At 42.8% G+C, this 18,392-nt stretch overlaps 1 non-coding gene across 1 annotated transcript; it reads left to right on the top strand.

Moving 5' to 3' along the window:
- The first annotated feature begins 5,738 nt into the window (after nt 1-5,738).
- TRNAT-UGU (transfer RNA threonine (anticodon UGU)) lies at nt 5,739-5,811 on the top strand. Its single transcript has one exon. It is a non-coding gene; the product is annotated as a tRNA-Thr (tRNA).
- The last annotated feature ends 12,581 nt before the right edge of the window (nt 5,812-18,392 follow it).

The raw sequence follows: 18,392 nt of genomic DNA, 5'->3' as shown, positions 1-18,392 counted from the left end.
AACAGGTAATGACCAAGTGATCTCTCTGCTGCCATCCATCTCCACCCTCTGACAAATGGAGGCTAGGGACGCCATTGCTTACCCATCCTGGCTAATAGCCATTAATGGACTTAACCTCCATGAATTTATCTAGTTCTCTTTTAAACCCTGTTATAATCCGAGCCTTCACAACCTCCTCAGGCAAGAAGTTCCACAGGTTGATTGTGTGCTGTGTGAAGAAGAACTTCCTTTTATTTGTTTTAAACCTGCTGCCCATTAATTTAATTTGGTGGCCCCTAGTTCTTATATTATGGGAACAAGTAAATAACTTTTCCTTATTCACTTTCTTCACACCACTCATAATTTTATATACCTCTATCATATCCCTCCTTAGTCTCCTCTTTTCCAAGCTGAAAAGTCCTAGCCTCTTTACTCTCTCCTCATACCCCTAATCATTTTAGTTGCCCTTCTCTGAACCTCTTCCAATGCCAGTATATCTTTTTTGAGATAAGGAGACTACATCTGTACTCTGGATTCAAGATGTGGGCGTACCATGGATTTATATAAGGGCAATAAGATATTCTCCGTCTTATTCTCTATCCCTTTTTGAATGATTCCTAACATCCTGTTTGCTTTTTTGACTGCCGCTGCCTGCTGCATGGACATCTTCAGAGAATTATCCACGATGACTGCAAGATCTCTTTCCTGATTAGTTGTAGCTAAATTAGCCCCCATCATATTGTATGTACAGTTGGGGTTATTTTTTCCAATGTGCATTACTTTGCATTTATCCACATTAAATTTCATTTGCCATTTTGTTGCCCAATCACTTAGTTTTGTGAGATCTTTTTGAAGTTCTTCACAGTCTGCTTTGGTCTTAACTATTTAGAGCACTTTAGTATCATCTGCAAACTTTGCCACTTCACTGTTTTCCCCGTCTCCAGATCTTTTATGAATAAGTTGAATAGGGTTGGTCCTAGGACTGACCCTTGGGGAACACCACTAGTTATCCCTCTCCATTCTGAAAATTTACCATTTATTCCTACCCTTTGTTCCCTGTCTTTTAACCAGTTCTCAATCCATGAGGATTGAAAGGATCTTCCCTCTTATCTCATGACAACTTAATTTACGTAAAAGCCTTTGGTGAGGGACCTTGTCAAAGGCTTTCTGGAAATCTAAATACACTATGTCCACTGGATCCCCCTTGTCCACATGTTTGTTGACCCCTTCGAAGAACTCTAATAGATTAGTAAGACATGATTTCCCTTTACAGAAACCATGTTGACCTTTGCCCAACAATTTATGTTCTTCTATGTGTCTGACAATTTTATTCTTTACTATTGTTTCAACTAATTTGCCTGGGGAAATTAGTTGAATGTTGTAAATGCAGTGTCCATAACCAATTGAATCTATGGCTTCTCTGCTGAGACTGCCAGCAAGGGTTCCAATAGTGTCAGTTGTCGTGGTGGTTTCCAAGCTCTGGATAATTGTCCATTGGAACTGAGACCACAAACACTGAGGGTCTGACCTCCTCTCACTTATAATGGAGTAACTAAGGGTTGACTTCCTGGAATGCAGCTGAGCCGTCCCAGTGTAAAACTGGTGTAAGCAGCAGGAGAATCAAGCTCGAAAAGTGCTATTTTTATTTGGTGGTATTTTACAGTTATTTTGCACTGACTTTACACAGGTGTAAATGAGTGTCCCAGGTGTAAAGTAATGGAGAATCAGGGCCTAAATCTCTCTCTTTTGATAGTTCAGACTAATTGAGAGGCAACATGCAGCACAACCCCTGTTCTGTAGTGACATAAAAGATCAAAACCAAGTGATAAATCATCAGCTGGAAACGAGATCCCTGCAGTTTGGCTGGGCTTCTGATCCATAAAGCTACTTTCCTAGTTTCTTCCATTAGCCTAACTGCAATCTTTGCCCAGTATGTGCAGATCCAAATTACTCTTCCAGGCCAGGACATTAACATTTACAGCATTAATATATTGGGGCCCTTAAAATGAAGTGCGCTAATAGAAAAATCTCCTCAATCCTTTCACACAAATCCCACTATTGCGAACTGACAAAAATAAATGCAGTGAACTTTCAGTGAGATTGCATCATATAAAAAGGTGATTAAAAATGCATTTGAGGGACTAGCCTTGTCAATACAAATGCATTGAGGAAACCGAGGGTGTTCCCCAGTTCAGCCAGTGATGGAGTAATTACTGTAATTGACTTCTGTAGCTTAACCCAGGCAACCAGAATTGTTGCTTTTCATGAAGAGGACTTCATCCTGCAGTAAAAAGATGGGATACTTAATAACGTTTAGTTAAGATATGGACAATAATTTGTTCTTTAAAGGGACTTTGCCAACTTGTTTTAGATCCAAAATGAGAATTTGTTTGAAAGATGTTTGTGGGGTATGATAGAGGGGGAAGTGATAGTGGTGCTTACAAAATATTCCTATGAATATAAATGTTTTGATTTTTAAATTTCAATGAAAATCAGGATTTTGCGGGAGGGGGGATTTATCATTCCCTTAAGTGGTATGAATCCCAGCTCAGTGCATGAGAACCAGAAAGCAAACCTGGCTACAAATTAGAAATTATTCTGTTCCAAAATCCAGAAACCTCCAAACTTCCTGGCTACTTGAGACTCGCCTCAGGGTTGTGCAACCTCTGGATCAAGATCTGAATTCTGTGGCTTGAGCAGGCCCATCTTTTCTACAAACATACAAAGATCAGTCCCGTTTTACTATCCTAGATCAGCGAGGCAAAAAACTAAATAAAAAGCATGACTGGAGAAAAATGAATCCATGTTTTAAATACTTAGTTTTAATCATTTTAGTAGGTAGCAAGAGAGGTAAGACGTTAGTATTAATTATTACATGTTTTCTCTTGACAATGTTCCTTTGAAAGGGCACAGAAAATATATTTCTGCCATTGGCATTTGGTACTGCTTTCAGTTCCAGCCCCCTGAAGTATTATGGCTGACATGTTCCTTTTTTATGGTTTTGGGGAAAAGGTTGAATATCTTTTACTCCTGCATTTAGTCACTGTTGGAGTGGGAACTTAAGTATCAGATCTCTTGGCTGTGCTGCTAGCTTTTAAACATGGTTTTTCTTTGTGATTCTCACTTTTTAGGACATACAGAAGAACTATCTTTTGTGTTCTGTATTACTTCTTTCAGTGTGGTTAATTTAAGTGATGGAATGGCCCATTATTTCTTGATGACTGTCTTTCTTATGGGTACTAGGACTTTACCTAGTAAATTTGGCACAATTTTTCCTATTAAAAGGATAGATATCTTTGTCTATAGCAGGAATTGTACCTCTCAAGACCAATAAGCAGGTAGTCCAGCTTATCATCATGTACCAAGACTGGATGTTTTTAAAAAGATATGCATTAGGAATTATTTGTGGGAAGTGCTATGGCCTATGTATACAGGAGGGTTGAATTAAATTATCACAATGGTCCCTTTTGGCCTTGGAATCTATAAATCATGCAGAGGGGAACTGTTTCCTGTAATAAACAAGCAGGGGGTGATTATTAGAATTTAGATGAGATTTTAACATTAATTTTCTAGCTCTCTTATGATGACTAGGAAACTCAAAGCAAAAGTAAAACAAAGTTCAGAGTTTCGTGACTTACAAGGTTACAGCAGAATTAAGGAGAAACTCATGATGAATTTAAACAATTTTCTTTATAGAATTTGTTTTCAGAGTAGTTTGAATTCAAATGGATTCAATGAATGTCAAGCAGAGCAGAAAACAGACTTGTCCCTACTGTTTTGTTTAGTGCATGATTTTTACTATCTAGCTGCCCAGTGAATCTTCCTTTCCCAATAGCCATGGCTAGTTGTTTAGTATTTACTTCTATAATCTACTTCCATTATTTATTTTAAATTATCAGGGGATGAACGTGAGAGATTTCTTTGATGGTTCCTGCCCTTAAGAGCTTTACCATCTTCATATGTGAGAATAATGCCCAGACCACTAAGGGCACTGATTCTGCTTGGGGGCCTCTGGGGCTGTAACTGCAATAAATAAATTATCTTTAAAATGCTCTAATCTAAACCAGGGTTATGATATCTCCCATCTTCCCCCCTGTCTAAATTCTATCAAACGAGAAGTACAAGAAACCAGGAAGGGGGCTGAAGATATCAATATGTGGATGGCCTGAGTGGTAGCTTGGTAAATAATATATTTGTATTCAGACTGTACAGTACTTTAAAAATCCTAGTCCAGCACCAGTTGAATGAAGCTTTTAGAAAAGCATCTGGTTTAATCTGGTTTTTAGTGGTGGTAATAGCAGTACTCAAGGTGGGATTAATTCAGTTGGGTCCTAAGGAACTTTTACCCTCCACTGTGGGAACCACTTTTTAACCTTGAAAACCACACACTTCTAAGAATGTGGCCAACAGTTGGGAGAAGGGGCAAGAAGTTTCTTCTAAAGCCGATGTCCAAAGCTTGCTTGGTGGATCAAGTAGCAGGTGAACAGCCGTCACACCCTCCCAGAGCCCAAGCCAACGACTTACTGTCCTCCAGCTGCCCACTTAAGTAAGACACAAGCCTGACACTCACTGCTGGAACCTCACGTGACCGTAGCTTTTCCCAGATGTCCTGCTGGGAAATCTGTAAGGGTGTCTATACCCATGGCCAGCTGTCCAGTTTTGTGGGCTCAGAAGCATCCCAGCTGGCCCAGTTTTTTTAACCTCCGAAGTGACTGACAGCCCTATGCTACACCAGGAGGGCACCTGCTTGTTACTGTACTTAAGAACTGCGCCCCCAATCTCTTAGATGCAGAGGGGAGCTATTCTGCTTGTTATGCGTTTTATACATAGTAGCGAAGGGGTCAAAGGAATGCAATAGTCTAGCTGTTATGTGGTGCTCCCCTTTTGCGCTGGGGATTTAGGGATGGGAGAGGCGACTGAGCTGTGTTGCCAGGGCCCCAGGCTGTGTTACAGGGAGATCTGCAGCGTTACTCAGCTTCAGAAGAAATCGGTGAGACTTTGACAACTCTAGACCATGGTGCATCATCACTCAGGCTTACAGGACAAGCTCCCTCCTTGCAGCCGCTTGCTCCGCGGGAACTCAGGGAGCGGCCGGGGCAGCTGCTGGTGCCCCCAGGAGCCCTTTGCACGCTGGGGTTGTAATGACAGTGCGGAGGGGGACGCAGTCGCAGCCCCCCCACCCCAGCGGAACAGGGGCGCAGCGCAGCGGCCGGCCCGGGAAGGGGGGATCAGCAGCGCCCCGCAGGCAGCGGCCTTTCCGCTTGTTCAGCTGGTGCAGCAGCGACACCTGGTGACCAACGCTCATTAGCGCAGCACGAGGCGAACCGGGGCCTGGAGCCGGCGCGCGCCACGGCTCCCCCGGGGCCCCGCGAAGCGCGGCTGACAAGCGCGGGCCCGGCCGCCCCGCGGGGCACTGTCGCGGGTGGCGCTACAACCTCGTGCCCCGCTGGGCTGCGCGGGCGCTGCTCCGCGGGGCGGTCCGCGCTGGTCCCGGCTGGGCCCGGGCTGCAGCACTGGGCCCCGCCGGGCTTCGCTTTTCCCGTGGAAATGAAGCGGCGCTGGCGGGGGCCGCTGCGGCTCGCAGGAGCACGGCGAGCTCGCCACTGCCCATGCGGGCTCCCAGCGAGCTCCGCAGCGGGGCTGAGGGAGGGCGCCGAGGGGGTTGCGGGCGGGGGAGGGGAGCTGGAGGCTTGATTCGGCAGCTGTTACCACAAGGTCGCCTCGCATCTTAGGGCGACTCAGGCAAATTTGTAAATGGTGGCTCCATAGCTCAGTGGTTAGAGCACTGGTCTTGTAAACCAGGGGTCGCGAGTTCGATCCTCGCTGGGGCCTCCGCTTGCTTTTGGCTGTATAGGTTGGTGGAAGTTTGTCCTTGAATTAAATGCAACCAATCTCGTTTTGGTATGTAAGGGCTTTTTAATTATAGTGACAATCCTAAATTCCACACAGCTTCAGTGGGTGTTACAGATATAATGACAAGTTTCAGAGTAACAGCCGTGTTAGTCTGTATCCGCAAAAAGAAGAACAGGAGTACTTGTGGCACCTTAGAGACTAACAAATTTATTAGAGCATAAGCTTTCGTGGACTACAGCCCACTTATGCATCCGAAGAAGTGGGCTGTAGTCCACGAAAGCTTATGCTCTAATAAATTTGTTAGTCTCTAAGGTGCCACAAGTACTCCTGTTCTTCTTTTTACAGATATAATGGCAGTATTTGGGGAACTATAATGGTCTGAGGCTATTAGTGATCACTCAATTCTATTAATAATTAATATAAATTAATATTAGTATATAAATAATAAACATAAAATATTACTTTAACATTCATATACTTAGCTCTCTTTGCCTCTATTTACCCGAGGGGGATAATAGCATATTTCGAGTGCATTGTGGGAACCGGTGAGTAAATGTTTGTAAAGCACTCTTTACAATTCCCCTGAAGGGAGGTGCTGTGAAATGTTGTTATTAAGAGATTAAGGGAGCAAATTGCCCCTAGGTGGGGAATAAGTGGCATGAAGGGAGCGTGCGCCAGCTGGACAAGATTATTTGCCTCTTCACAGCTTTGCACTGACCCAGGGCTGCAGGTTTTATTTTTGTCAGAAGCTGCACTTCTGAGAATTCACTTGTCAGTTTTTGCTTTTCCGTGGCCGGGTAGGTTGGCTTGAGAAGAAGTAAAGCCCCAGACAAAAATCCACTTTTGTATTGGCTTTACAAATTTTTTATCCATTTTTCAAGAAATCAAAAAGTCAAAAATACAACAAGAAAAACATTTAAAATAATACAACTACCATTAGCAATGTGAAGAGGGGGAAAATGCAAACATGGAAGCTTCTTTCTTTCATTCACTTTTTGACACAGGGAAGGACCAGGGCATGACCACAGGCTTAGTGTGGCCTACTGACAAATGTAATCTAATAATAATAATTATAACTGATTTGTTTGATTCTAATTGGCTTAAAGAAAAGATCTCTGATTTCTGAACCAATCAAAAACTTCCATATTCAGAAAAGTACATGTTCATTTATTTATATAGTATATATTAGTTTTGTGGCTACAACATTTTCTGACTGGCCGAAGCTCTCCTGCCAATCAGTCTGCCTAACTCAGTGTCTTTTTGATATTAAGGGTATGTCCAGACTACCCGCCATATCGACGGGTAGCGATCGATTTATCGGGGATCGATATATCGCGTCTCGTTAAGACGTGATATATTGATCCCCGAACGAGCTCCCCGTCGACTCCGGAACTCCACCGGAGCAAGCGGTGGTAGCGGAGTTGACGGGGGAGCCGCGGCCATTGATCCCGTACCGTGAGGACGGGAAGTAAGTCGGAATAAGATATGTTGACTTCAGCTACGGTATTCCCATAGCTAAAGTTGCGTATCTTACATCGACACCCCCCCAGTGTAGACCAGGCATGAAAGTCCACTAGCTATGGAATGCAGAAGTGGCAGGTCTGGATAATTTTTGGTGGTGCCCAGAATGGGTCCAAGTCCCACCCCCGGGAGGAGGTTTGGGCTCTGGAAGGGAGTTTGTGTGCTGAATTCGGGCTCTGGGCTGGGGCAGGAGGGAGTGCGGGTTCTGGGAGGCAGTTTGAGTGCTGGAGAAGGTTCGGGCTCTGGGAGGGAGTTGGGGTGTGGAAGGGGGTTTGGGCTGGGGCAGGGGGTTGGGGTGCAGGAGGGGGTGCTGGCTCTGGGAAAGAGTTTGGGTGTGGGAGGGGTCAGGCTCTGGGAGGGAGTTTGGGTGTGGGGTGCAGGCTCTGGGATGGGGTAGGAGGTTGGGTGCAGGAGGATGCCAGGAGGTCGGCGGTTAACTCAGGCAGCGCCAACTCCCGAAACAACCTGCACACCCCTCTGGCAGTGGCTTGGTGCTCGGTTTGGGGGCAGGGATGTGCCAGCGGCGCGGAGCAGGAAGCCACCTTAGGCTGTGTCTTTCAGTGCTAAAACTTTAGTCATCCAGAGGTGTGAAAAAACACCCTCCCTGCCCCCTGAGCTACAAAAGTTTTAGCGCTGAAAAGCACCAGTATAGACAGCAGTTTGGGGTGGTTATTTTTTATCGCTGAATGAGCTCTCCCCGGCGATAAAGCGTGACTACAATGCCCATGTCACTGTGCTGCTGCAGCTGCACTGTAACGTGGGCAGTCCCACTGCGCTGCCGGTGGTGGCGGTGACTGGGGGCCCGTGGGACCTTTTAAATCACCCTGGGGCAGCAGGAGGGACTGGGAGGTGCGCCAGGCCGGCATGTGGGGATGGCAGGCAGGGCTGGGGAAGAGACCCGGCCCCAAACATTGGTGGAACTGGGCCCCCGGGACCTGAATATTCATGTAGCCTGGGCACCACGGGCCCATACAACTTGCCGCCCCGATGGGATGGCAATGATATGTAGGGAAGGGACTTTTGAGCATCCCAAGGAGTTTCACAAAAAAACAAAAATTAACCTGTAAAACAAATATCTATAGATGGAATGTGACAGAGTGCTAGGCAAGAAAGGCTGAGTCAGCATTCTGTTCACAGCAGCTCCAATCAAGCAAGGCAGGCTGTGCCTAATTTGTGGGTGGGGCAGGGCAGAAAGGCTAATTAAGTTATTAGGCAGAGCCCACAAATAGGCACAGAAAGGAAGTGGAAAGGGAGAAGCAGGTAAGAGTGAGTGATTGCTCGTGCGCCCTCCCTCGTTACAGGAGTTGTATATGTTATGAAGGTGATGGGAATCCGTTTGTAAATAAACTGCACAAGCTGTTGGAGTAGTACAAGGCTCTCTGAATAGTTTATAGACCGGGACAGGCAGGAGCAAGGAGGCCCTGTTACATGGAAGTTCAGAGCCTTATTCAGTTAATAAAGAAAATGAATGTAACTGTTTATAAGATTTACCTAACACTTGTGTTGGTAATTAGCTTTATCTCTGTGGTGACAGGGTGATCCTATATTATCTATTTGTATCACTAACATTAGCTAATAATATCTTGTAATCAGAGTTTGATTTATGCCATATCAATACAGGTGTCAACCAGGCCTGGCCCATCAATTCCAGTAGGAACATTCTTTTTATCCCTGAAATAATGCTCCTGTGCAAAGATGTGATATAAGGTACATGGTGGGGGGAATTTCTGCCTGATTCTTGGGGATGGTCATTTATGCCAAGAAGCATTTGTGACTACCCTTTTTTTCTCCTTAGCAGAACTGTTTTTAAACAATTTATTTCTTGCTGTGTGAAGGACTCTTACACATAAACGAGGCAGAACTGACTAAGCTCCTGATACTACAAAAACTTGCGCACATGCGTAACTTTACTCACAAGCCTAGTCTCATTGAAGTCTTGTACATAAACGTTTGCATGATTGCCTGACTGACTTTACAGAGGAAACCGTCAAACTGACTAGATACAAAGTGTTGCCAAATGCACAAAGGACCCAATACAGCAAAGCATTTAAGCACGTGAGTAAGTCCAAATGACGTTAACTAAATCAAGTGGTTAAGTGCTTTACTAAGTAGGAATGGCTTTTTGCATAGGGTCCAAAGCAAACTGTAAAATTAAAAGAAATAATGTTTTCTTGAATTTCAGTTACAGGAATCTTAATTGGTACTTGTAAAAATAGTAGGTGAAATGCGTTCCGGAGACGACTGTCGTTATAAGTTGATAGTCTTCCTTTAACAGTCCTAAAATTATTCATCTTATAAAAATCCAGCCACAGCATTTGATTCAATAACCTACAGCAGAAAATTCCGTAAGCTGACTACTGTATGTGTTATGTGAAGTAGTATTTCTTTACATTTGTTGTAAATACACTGGCCTTTAATGATCCCCAGCAGCAGGCTTTCAATCAGTTAATTTCAATCAGTTAAACAATCACCATTGTTACTGTTTTTACAAATAAAGTCAATAAGCATTTTGAGATACTGTAAATCAAGAATGATACTTCTCTTGATTGGTTTAATTATTTAAGCTTATGGATAAATGCTTCCCTACGCCTTGAGTCTTACAGTGATGCCATGATTAAAAATATTAATTCAACTGGGGTGTCATGTAAAGTTCCTAGTGTTTCAGAAGAAATCTAGTGGGTATTTAAACAAATCTTTTTGCAAATAAGAGTTCATCATGGTTAGGTTGGATTATTTATTAAAAAATAATGTTTAAAGCAGTGTTTCTCAAATTGGGGTCTATGAGAGTACTCCAGGGGGTCCGTGGGCCCCAGTGATCAACTTCTCTTCCTCCCTCCCTCAATTCCTCACTCTTCCTCCCAGAGCCTTCTGCACACAGGGGAACAGCTGTTCCCTGGCATGCAGGAGGTGCTGGGAGGAAGCGGGAGGAGCAGGGATGGGGTGTGCTCGCGGGGCAGGGGTGGAGTGTGGGTGGAAAGAGGTGGGGTGGGGCCTTGGGAAAGGGGTGGAGTAGGGATGGGGCCTGGGGCTGAGTGAGTGGGGGAGGGGGGGGGAGTCTGTGAAAATTTTTAAATCAAAATGGGGGTCCTCGGGTTGCTAAAGTTTGAGAACCGCTGGTTTAAAGTAATGTGATAGTCTGCTTTTCAGCTGTACTGTGGTTAAAGACTTTAGTGGATTGGCGACTTACTTAAACGTAGTTGGCTTTTGTAACTAATGATGACAGATGACTCATGACTATGATTTTTCTAAAAGGCTGAGGTGGCTTTTATTAGATTAGGAGACATGTTCATTGGTGTAACCTTTAGAAATGTCTTTATGATTTGTATCTCTGAACTGTGTTGAGATTCCTGACAGTGTTAATAATGTTTTGATATTAAAACTACTTGTAAAACCCAAGAGAATTATCTTGGAATCTGGAAGAAACATATGCTGCTATAATACAGGGGATTCTAATTTGATGTTGGAAATGCATCTTTCTGTTACGTTTTTGAAGGAAAATTGCACCCACTTTGCTCAGTCCAATAGTCTAAAAGCTTACGCGATAAGCAGCTCAATTTTCTTCATGAGTAAACTGATTTCCTCCAAAAAATGTAATTACAATTGACATTTCTAAGCCTAGTGTTTGGAGACATCCATCATTGGTGGAGACATCCATCACTGATGACACTAACAGTAGGAAGGACCAAAGTCATTGACTGTGAAATAGTTCCCAGATTTGTTTAACTGTCAGGAGATAAAAACTTTAATTGTGTAATTTTTAGATATTAAACATCCCATTTAATGGTCATAGAGATGCTGCCAGAGCTCTAGAGCCCCAGAAATTGTTTAAAAAAAAAACCCTCCAGCTTTACAAAACCTAAGACCAATGGAAATTAAACTTGTCAGAAAAGCTCCAGTGAAATTCCAGTCTTTGTTTAAAGTTAAATACCCTGCCCTGCAGTACTTAGAGCCTAATGACTGCAGGTTTGTGCTAGTGCTACTCCTGGAGGAATTCTGTGCCAAAAAAATAAAATTTATGCTCACAATATTTTAAAATTCTGCATATTTTATTTTCAAAATAGAACAATATAATCATGCCAGTTTCAGTTATTTTGGTAATTAATTGCAAAATATGTGTCAGCAAGTATGTCTGTAATAAAGACAACAAAAAAGATTCAGGAAATGTTTTTTGACAAATAGATTCCATACTAAGTATATTAATACAGAACTTTGAGTAGTAATTCATTTAAACTACAATATAGAGATGTATTTCCTGCACCTCTCGGAAGCAGGGCAAAGGCTTGGGGAATCAGGTGTAATGGAGGAGCTGAGGGAGAGGGAAGTAGTTGCTGGGAAGGAGCCTGGGTGTGGACTAGAAGAATTGTTGGGTGTGGGTGGGAAAAGTATGGACAGGTTTTTTTGGGGGGGGTTGGGGCGTGTTTGTTAGGGAGCCTCTTCTATGCAGACCCTTGCTGACCCCTGCCCTCTCTTATTCAGTCAGACAAATCCGCTTCTATCCTATCCTATCCCCACTCCTCTGTCACCATGTGTTTCTGCTCCCCCACTCAGCCAGCCCCCTCCCAGTGTCCCTGAACCTCCCCATGCAGACTTGGGCCGCCACTCAGTCACCCTCCTCCCCTGTTCCCATGTGTCCCTGCACCACCACACCCATTCAGCCTCTGTCCCAGTCCGTGTCCCCTGATTAGCCCTTCTGAACCCCAGTCTGTGACCCCCAGCAGACCTATGTGCCCCACACTGTCCATCACCCCATATCCTGTGCTTCGTGACCTTAGGGTGACCAGACAACAAGTGTGAAAAATTGGGACAAGGGGTGGGGGGGTAATAGGAGCCTATATAAGAAAAAGACCCAAAAATCAGGACTGTCCCTATAAAATCGGGACATCTGGTCACCCTACCTGACCTAGCTCCACAGGGTGCTGTGAGGAATGCAGCCTCTTCTCTTCCCTATCTGCAGCTGGGGCTACTTCTGCTGGAGAGCTCTACATTCTAGTGCCACAGTGGCCTCTGGTGGGTGAAAGGCGTAAACTGCAGCACTTCTCAGCAGAATTTTTATTTTCTGCTGAGAAAAAAAATTCAGCATGGCACATGAATTCTGCACGTGCAGTGGCACAGAATTCCCCCAGGAGTATAGTTCAGGAGAGCCAGAAAGTGAAACTAATTATTTTCTTTGTTCAACCTGCATGAAATACAGAAAGCAATCAAGCAAATAAATGGTAAAAATATTAATTGTTGGTAATCTAAGGTGTTGCTAATAACACAGACAAGGAAAATTTGTTTATAGCCAGACTTATGATTGCTAAGTGCCTGGCAAAGTGATCATTCTTTTAGTCAGGCTCTTACATGACAGTCATCATCAGGTTGTCTAACGAAAGTATGTCTAGACTGTAGTCATGGGGTGTGATTGCAGTTTGAGCCTACATACCTGAGCTAGTTTTAATCTGGCTAGTTTGGGTCCTGGAGCATTGAATGCATGGCAGTGCAAGCTTCAACACAGCTGTAGAAGCCCATCCGGAGCCATGGTATGCACAGGTGTAGCCCACGGTGAAGCTCATGCTGCTGTGTTGTTAGCCCGAGACAGATTTAAATTACTTTTACGTCTAAGGCCTCTCAGAAGATGGGCTAGTCTGCAAGCTCTACCCCCATCCTCATCTATCAATGAGATTAGATGTGATTAAAAACGGAAGCAGAGTAAGATGCAAATAGAAACAGTTTATTCAACACCAAGAGCTTAACAAGTAGGACCCCAAAACACGTATACAGAAATAATAATGGCTCAGTTGTTAACAATACTCTGATGGACCCTAAGTCCAGAGAGCCCCAAAACCTCTACACACTAGGGAGACTTAAAGACAATAAAAGACAATTACAGTACCATCTCTCTCGCTGTCCAAAGGGAACGAACCCCGACTGCGCACAAGGATGGGACCTGGATTTCTGGACTGGAACACTGGAACACGGATTGGAACACTGGAATACAGACTGGAACTCAGGAACATGGGAACAGGAAGCCTGAACACAGGAACGGTGATCACTCAGGTAAGTAGTGCCCGGTGTCCTCTTCTTTCTTCCTTTCTTGAAGGTGTCATCCTGCGTGGTAGTATGCAGACTCTTCCTCAGTGGATGTTAGAACGGGTGCATGCAGGTAAGTCTTGAAGCTGGAACTGGATGAGAGTTGGTATCGCTAACTACAAGTCCTGGCCTAGCTAGGAGCTTACGTCCACTGGCTCCTAACATGAGAGACTGACTGCCATGCAGATGGACAGCCCAGAGAAACAGACGCGCTGCCCCTTAAGTAATCTGTGGTTGCTGGGCAGACTAGGCTGTCACATGATCTAACTGATGTAACCTTTTCCCACTCGAATTTGAAAAAGGTGAAAAAGGATGCCAAACTCTCCATGAAGGAGGGTGTTCAAAATGGAGTCCAAGTTGTTGTTTAGCTAATCCAAGATGGAGACTGCAGAAACCATATCAAAACAGATTTCAACCTGACAGTGTCTTCTATGCTCCAGGATGCAAAGAAACTAACTACACCCACGGGTAGGGTGACCAGACGTCCCGATAAAATTGGGACTGTCCCGAATTTTAAGTGTTTGTCCCGCATCCAGACCGCTCTCTGTTTGGAATGCAATTTGTCCCGATATTTGGCTCTGGCAGCACTCCTCGGTTATTTTTTTTTTTGCTCCGCTGGCGGATACCCCCCTCCCCCCCGTCCCGATATTTTCTTCCTCTCATCTGGTCACCCTACTGACGGGAGAGCATCTCTCATTGACGTAGGTACCCCACCTCCTCAAGAGGCAGTAGCTATGTCGACTGAAGATGCTCTCTGAACAATATAGCCTGTCAGTGTCAACACCAGGAGTTCGGTCGGTATAACTGTGTTGCTCATATACTGATATAAGTGTGCAGTGTAGACAAGTTAAAGGGTTCGCCAGGAGAAAGACAGTAAGTGTGGTAAGGTAAAATACTGTTATTTTTTCTATTTTAAGAAAATTTTCCAAACAACTGAAAAGTAACAAAAACAAACAAACAAAAAAGGCAGAAAAATTAAAAAGTGACATGATAGTATTTTATTGTGACTCCACAATAGAGTCAGTATATTGACTGTGTAATAGATTTATTCTGATCTCAGGCAATGTCTCTTATTATCTGTATAACTCTGTAGGTGTGCATGGTATTATACAACAGAACTGTACCAAACAAAGAACAGGGAAAGAATTTATAATGGAAAGGCCTGAGCAGGTACAATACACTGAAATGCACAATACACTCCGTGTGACCCAATGGACTTCATAACTGGAATGCTTCATGAAACATGCACTTTCAGAACATAGGAAACATGAATTATACATTTTATTCAAAATTAATATCTTGTCCTCTATCTGAAATTCTGATTGAAATGAAAGTTTATTTTCTAATGAAGGCATAACTGTAAAATTAGGGTTTAGCAGCATTATCCTTTTATGGAGAGACATGATACATCTGGGATTTATGTTGTACACCATGTCATTCTTGAGGTGTCAGAGTCCCAGGATCTTTGCTTTCATAAGATTATCTTGAATCCAGCTTTCATCCAAACATTTGAAACAATTATATCAGCACTACTTTGGCTTCCATCTGTAGAAAAGACAACAGTTAGTTTGCCCCTCTCTAAGTTTTGTGACCTCTCTAAGGTCCTTTTAGAATCATTACAGTCTTTGCAAGATCTTTGAATTTTTCCCAAACATCATGAGCTTGATTCCGCCCCTACTTGCACTTGTGTTTCTCCAGTGACTTCAACAGCACTGTTTGGTAGTTATAAAAGTGAGGCCAGAGTTTGGCCTTTTATAACCAGTCCATTTTATTATCTTTTAACTGTTAGGGGCATATCCTCAGCTGGGGTAAATAGAGCTGTGTGAATTTTTTTTTTATTGAAACTCTTTTTCCATTAAAAATGCAGCTTCAGAGACACCTGAACATTTTTGCTAATTCATGGTGAATTTCTGTGGAATAAGATCAAACCCTTTAAGTCATAAAGGATGATTAATTAGTTCTTACCTGCATTCCCCAAAATCTTAGTTGCAATATTGTCTTCATTCTGAATTGCTTGGTTCCTTCCTAGGGTGCATTCCTGCCAAATTGTCTTCATCAGGTCAGTGCACCTCCTGAATATGCCTCCAATGTTGTGCATAATCTTGTAAAGTGTGCCCCTGTTGTAATGTTGCCCGCTTGAGTGCAATTCATAGATTCAAAAATTAGAAAGTTAGATGAGATGTGGGGTTTTTTAGGGGTGTTCATGTGCGTGTATGTGTATTGTATATGTATGATTTATGAAAGCAGGCGACAATAAACGTAAGTTTGACACTGGAAAAACTGAATCAATGTTCACTTGTAACAAAGGAAATACTTTTAAATATAAAAACTAGTGTCACAACTAGTGCCTGAACTCAGCAAACGAGTCATGTATTTGATCTCTTCACAGTTTCCAAGTCATAAGAAATAATTATGCAAGATAAGCAATTTGGTCAAGAAAAAACACTTTAGGGAATTATGAGGTTTATTTTAATATGAGTATAAATTTAATAGGGGACTGTAAATAGAGCAAACAAGACTTGGAATTACTGTGTGTGTGTGTGTGTATCTTTGTTCATCAAGTAACAGTAAGCAGCTTTGCTGACTTCAGAGCATGCAATACACTAGCTAATGTTACATGTACCCCACTGCCCTCTGTTGGAAAGATCATGTCAGAGCTTTTAACAAGTAAAGCATGTTAATCCCCTCTAGGTTGAGTTAGTGGCACTGTTCTTTTGACTCACCAAGTTGACTATTTTTTGTACACAGAAGCTGTAAATTTTAATCCCCATGCTGTGTATTTGTGGTTAGCTAATGACCCTGGTGTGTGTTTGTGTATACACAGTCACAGAATGCTCTAAGCTCTCATCTGCAAATAAGACTTTTGAATATAATGCGTCATTCCCTTCAGAACTATTGGTATTGTTTGAAGAAAAGGCATCAAATTGCCATCTAGCAAATTGAAATCCACGCCAAAAGCTGCCTGCAATAGAAATAAATAAAAAGAAGCAATACAATGATTTACTTCCCCCAGCTACCAATTGTAAATGCACAGAAACAGCTATCACTAGTAACCTGCAAACAGTTTCTCGGCTTGACAAAGTATAACAGGAGCACTAGAGGGTAACAGAAATGGGATATGCTAAAAGTGGATTTTAATTTAGACAGTGCTGGATTCTCCTGTTGAGCTGTCAGTAAGAGAAGGAGGGAATAGTTACAGATTTAGTTTACCTAGAGATCAATGCTTGGATTTGTAAACTAAATAAATAATTAGTGGCAGTTTACCTTTAAGCCACTGGTATATAGAACATCAGAGACTTTATAGACTAGAAGTTGTTTACAGGTGTCGGTATACTTTTGTGTGTTGAGTAATAGGAGTTGGGGCCCTATTAAAGTATTCAATAGTGTTTAGACTTGTCATTTAGAAGTTGATCAATAATATCTGAGTTCAGTGTTGCCATTGGATTACATGTGGCTTGCAACTGGATACATCACAGACACTAATTGTAACCTGTTTGTTCTGGAACTCTGGGAGGGAAAAAAGGCAAGCAATTGGCTGAATTAATAATATCAGCAGCATTTTCAGAAGTGGGTGAGGACAAGAGCTCTAATGGTGACGAGAGCAACTGGTGGCCCTGAATATGAAATTTGAAGGATTTTTTCTTAAATACTGAATTTGCAAAGAAACAGACAAAACAGGATATGTGCATTAGGCCCTTGCCAGAAGCATCCAATGTATAGCTTGAGGGATGAGGTGTTGAATTTCAGTGGAAATTTCAGTTGTTCATTGCTCTTGTTCCTTTACATTTTAAATTTCATGTAATCAAACAAAATTTTTAAAATAGAAAGATTTAGTTTCTGGTGCGGAGAGATCTTATGCAACATAACTTTCCACTGTGAAAAATAGTTGTAGGAGAAAGATAAGATAAAAGGTAGGAGAAAGCTTATAAACACCCCTTCATTGCTATTTTGAATACTTTAATTGACTTTTTTTCTGCCTTTACATTTTTCCTTATTTTCAGTAACGGTTTCCAGGGCTCTTGAGACCTGTTCTTTTGCAAGGATAGCAGAATTGCTGGTATCTTTGAATCCTGTTTAAGTGAATGGTGACAGGAACTTCTATTCTGTGTAAAACTTAAAATGACCTTCCCCATGAAAGTCGTTGTCAGCTCTCTCTCGATACGAGGATAATGTCTGCCAGGGGAAAAACCCCAGGAAAGTACAGTGGATCTGTGGTCTGAATCAGGCACATGCATTCCAGCAAAATGTTCACCTTGCTTTGCAACGGAAAGGCAGATCCAATTCCACTATGCCTCTTAAATTAGCAAGGTTGTTTTTATAGAAAAGGAAGTTCAGTCAAGTTTTACAGTTGGGCCTAATCACTGTAGCACTCCGACAAGCTGATTAAATTTGTTGCCTGCAGAACATGGCAATCAAAAACCTACAAGCATTGATCAATAGAACTGAATTGCACTGTCAGGGCTTTCCTGAACTCATATGTTGTCCCCTGCAAAAAATTAACACATACTAATAATTAATAGGGGACCACCTGGAGCTACTTGGGGTCCTAAGCAGTTGTCTGCTCATGCCTAGCACTGGCTCTGACTGGAGGGAATAAAGTTGTCTGTTGTCCCAGTGCTGCACCCCTCATCTCTTAAGGGTGAGACTCTATCCTATCCTAAGCACTCTGTCTAAGTCTATGCTTCACCACAGGGACATATGATATGAAAGCTGCTACTCCCACTCATTTCTTTGGGGCCACATGGAACTGTATTCCTCCTTTTCATGGTCATGGGATGATTGTCTAACCCTCCATGCATCTGAAGTAGTGGGTTTTTTACCCACGAAAGTTTATGCTCAAATAAATCTGTTAGTCTTTAAGGTGCCACCGGACTCCTTGTTGTTTTTGTGGATACAGACTAACATGGCTACCCCTCTGATATTATGTCTAACCCTGCCAGTGATGGCTATATTGGGACAAGAAAGTATTG

Source organism: Malaclemys terrapin, chromosome 4 (assembly GCF_027887155.1).
Source record: "Malaclemys terrapin pileata isolate rMalTer1 chromosome 4, rMalTer1.hap1, whole genome shotgun sequence".
NCBI lineage: Eukaryota > Metazoa > Chordata > Testudines > Emydidae > Malaclemys > Malaclemys terrapin.
This window is presented reverse-complemented; position numbering and strand designations above follow the sequence as displayed.